The sequence below is a fragment of the Temnothorax longispinosus genome, unplaced genomic scaffold (genome assembly GCF_030848805.1).
Source record: "Temnothorax longispinosus isolate EJ_2023e unplaced genomic scaffold, Tlon_JGU_v1 HiC_scaffold_28, whole genome shotgun sequence".
Taxonomy (NCBI): Eukaryota; Metazoa; Arthropoda; class Insecta; order Hymenoptera; family Formicidae; genus Temnothorax; species Temnothorax longispinosus.
The window spans coordinates 94,192-98,365 of record NW_027270100.1 but is presented as its reverse complement, the minus strand read 5'-3'; the positions used below and the strand labels follow the sequence as shown (position 1 = coordinate 98,365).

The following is a 4,174-nucleotide window of genomic DNA, read 5'->3' as shown; positions in this document are numbered from 1 at the left end:
TTTCTTTTAATTGGCATACCTGCAATTTATTAATTGTTTATTATTATTATGATTGTTTATTATTATTATTAACATTTTCATTATTAAATTAATGGTCAAAAGCTTTTATTTTTTCTTAAAGGTCATATTACTTTTACACTTCTAGTTTTATGTAGACCACTTTGGCATAAACTATTCAAGATATATATTAATGTAAGTTAAGTACCTGATGATAATTCTGATCCCAATTGATCGTTGTCATTGCTAGTTGCATCATCATTATTTAATGATTCGGCAATACTTAAAGAGTCATCTACGTCAATATTTTAGAAGCTCTTCCCCTAGAAATATAAAAATTGCAAGATAGAAACAAAACAGTTTGAAAATATATATGATATATAAAAAATATATATAATAAAAATATTTAATTTTTACTTTTTGACAAGGCACATGTCACGCAAAAACTCCATGGAGTCGTAATGATGCCATTTTTTTACAGGGGGAGGTTTAGCCGATCCACTAGGATGATTTTCCGATTGAATTATGCGTCGGTAGACATCATGTAAATTTTTAAATTTCTTTTTTGCTTCTTTCCCGCTAAGTTTACCTGTAAAAGAATTTTTTTAAATTAGCGGAACATGATGCGTTTTTTACTGTTAAATTAAGCATCGTGTGCCACTGCTTAAGTGTTCAAGCTGCGAAAGTTTTTAATGTTTTTTTACCTCCCAATGTTTCGGATACTTCATCCCACAGTTTTTTTTATCAATCGTTGGGATCGCTGCTCTAGTGGAATAGTATAATCCCAGAGAGGTCTTCTTTCTTGGACGGATAGAATTAAAAGTTCTTCGTCGTCGTAATTCACCACGCACCTCGCGGTTTTCCGATTATTTCTGTTATTTACAGATCTACTTTCATTTTCCCTCTGTGCTTCTTTGTTGATTGCTGGAAGCATTGTAATAGTTCCTAAAATCAATTGTATTAGAAAATACAGACTTATTACTGCTATTTTTAGGATTTCAAAGTTTCTATTTACCTGGAATGTTTTCACGAACTGGCAAGACAATTTCTTCATTGTTAACAAGGCTTCGTCGAATAATATGATTATCATCTACAAATAATAGAATAAATTTTAGTATAATATTATTTTTATCTTATTATGAAACATAAAATCGAGTAATTGTGTGTGTGTGTGTGTGTGTGTGTGTGTGTGTGTGTGTGTGTGTGTGTGTGTGTGTGTGTGTGTGTATACATATATTACACCTGTTACTGGATAGAAGTAATAATTCCTATCTATGAACAATCGGGGGTAGTCTTTCACACAATCATGAGTCGGAATGCTCTTTTCGTCTATTATTGTTTCACATATTCCACATGTATGTACAACAGTTAGCTAAAATTTCATAATATTATTAAAATTTTAACAATCTTAATCTGTTGTAAATATGATCACAATTAACCTTAAAATTATAATAATAGATTCCTCTGAGTATAACACTGTACAAGTATACATTGGCCTAATTTACACCGTATGAGTTTAATACGCATCAAGTAGTAAGTTCTAGATAATTAACTAATGACTAAATTCATTTCATAGGAAAAACCTATTTGATGCAACCTAAAACTAGGACATTTATTTCAATTTCAATTTTTTAATTCCGGTATCTTAATCTAATAAATATAAGAAATCTACATTTATATATATATTTATTTATGGTACTTACATCTTGTACTTCCATGTTTGAATCCGTCTTCACTTTCACTCGTGTGAGAGCTACGTGATGAGAGCGACGTCGCTATAAGTTGGGTTCAATCCAACTTTTCAACGCTGTCGCTGACGACAAGAAAGCGGGTAAAATGGGGGAAGAGTATAGGTCACGTGACCGCTCATCGCAGCGACAAGCGACACCATGAAATTGTACCTATAAAGAGATGGGGTTTCTTTTGTTGTGTTCAGACAATTAAGGGCATTATTTTAAGTTGTTTTAAATTTTTGTGTTTTATGGATTTTCGTAATTTTTAATTATATCTCGGAATTAAGAAGAGATATGATGTGAAGGTTTTTGTGAAATTACTTGACATGCTCTGCTGAGTGTTTGCAGTGATTTTATTCATCATCTTTAATAATAATTTTATGGTAAATTGTATTGTTAATTAGTTTATTTTAAGAGATACAATAATGGTTTATAACCAAAAGTTGTTTGACCCTTTGTGATAGTTCCGGTAGTCACATTAGCTAGGTCTGTTAATAGTATAATTTAATTGTTTATAACAATCATGTTTGAAAAAATGCTAATGAGATAATTATTATTTTAGTATAATAATGTTCTTTAGGCACAAAAGGTTATATTCATATGAATAATCTGCTTTTAATTTATTTATTTATATTTTATTTTAGTTTCCTTAGTTTATTTTTATGGATCATGCATTTATTTTCGTTAGATCCGAGTGTCAAACTGAATTTATATTGCATAAAGGATCTCATAAAGCCTGTATTAGCATTAAATAGCAATTTGTAAGTGATTTTATTGATTCTAGGGAATTCTGATAAGTGCTTGTCCAAAAGTTTATAGTGTGATTCATGAAAATGGGGCTTAAGCTTGAAAGGGTGCCTTTAGGCAGCCATGTTCTCTAGGCTCGTGCCAGATACTTTAAGAACGCGTGCTCGCATCAGCTGAGTAATGATTATTGTGATAATTACTTTAAAGAGTGATAATTATATTATAATATTGTTTTCAGATGCTGGGTAATGAGAATAGAAATCGAAAAATTTATGTGGCTGGGATATAGCGGTGATTATGCCGTCAGACGTGACATCTCCCTTCTTAGGGAAGTTCGGTCCCCGAACTTTTTAGTAAGTATCAATTTGCGGTTATGTTATATAAAGTATAGTTGTTATGTATGGTTAATTATTACTTTTCGTTAATTTTTAGGATGTATGGTGGTATAAGAGCTATGCTATTACGGTTGTATTCATACGGACTGGACTGTCTACTTTTTAGGTAGTATTATTAATGATTATTGCCTACTATTATTTATTATAGTTATATTTATTATTATTCCTCTTATTTTCTTTCTTCTCTCTTTTTTTATTTTTTATTGTGTCCTGTTTTGTATTATGCAGTTTATTTATCATTATTGGTTAAGTATATATTCGCGTTATAGCGTTCGATTTATTAATATAAGTATTTAACCTATGTATATATATATATATATATATATATATATATATATATTATCTGTTATGTTCGTAAGTTGAATAAACCGCCCTGAGAGTGCAACCGCGAGAGGGCACGATAGCCATAAGAGTGCAACCGCAAGAGGGCACGATAGTGAGTTTCCGGTCCCGCCAAAAAGAATGAGAGCCTTCGGGCAGACATATTGTAACAGCCGACTCGGTCGCATGACCGCTGCCTCGCACGCAATAAAGACGACTTATTGTATACATTGTGTGACTTACTACCTGCTCACGTACATAATAAGTGGCGACGAGGACGTTACGAATCCAAGTGCAAGTACTGCAGACTTCCTACATACATTGTTGCGCAGTACGAAATACGACTAGTGCAAAATGCCGAATACAGGGCAAACCACTACGTTCCAGCAAGTTTTCTCTATTGAGTCATTCGATGCGTCAAAGACAACGTTTGACCGTTGGACGAAAAGACTGGAAAGTGCATTTGGAGTGTTCAATGTGCCGGTGCCACCAAGAAGGGACTATTTACTTCATTACATGGGTCCAGAAACATATGACCTATTGTGCGATAAATTGGTACCGGTGGAACCGACTACAAAGACATACGAAGAATTGGTGGCTATAATGAAGAACCATTTCAACCCGGAACCTTTGGAAATAGCGGAAAATTTCCGATTTCTGCAACGACGCCAAGGAGAGGGGGAGACAGCGCAGGAATACATGGCGGTCCTCCAGAAGCTGGCGCTTTATTGTAAATTCGGGGACTACTTGCGCACGGCGCTGCGGAATCAATTCGTTTTCGGCCTGCGGTCGGAAATAATACAAGGACGCCTACTCGAATGCAGAGACCTCACGGTGGACAAGGCAGTGGAAATCGCAGTCGGTATGGAAGTTTCGGCGCGGGACGCGGCACAATTACAGAAGTCCAACGCAGCGAGCGTGAATAGCGTAAATACAAATAAGAAGCAGAGTAAGGTTAAATTCCCAAATAAAAATCGTAAA

At 34.1% G+C, this 4,174-nt stretch overlaps 1 pseudogene; it reads right to left on the bottom strand.

Moving 5' to 3' along the window:
• Positions 1 to 202: 202 nt before the first annotated feature.
• On the bottom strand, positions 203 to 1,715 carry LOC139824170 (uncharacterized; annotated as a pseudogene).
• Between the last annotated feature and the right edge of the window lie 2,459 nt (positions 1,716 to 4,174).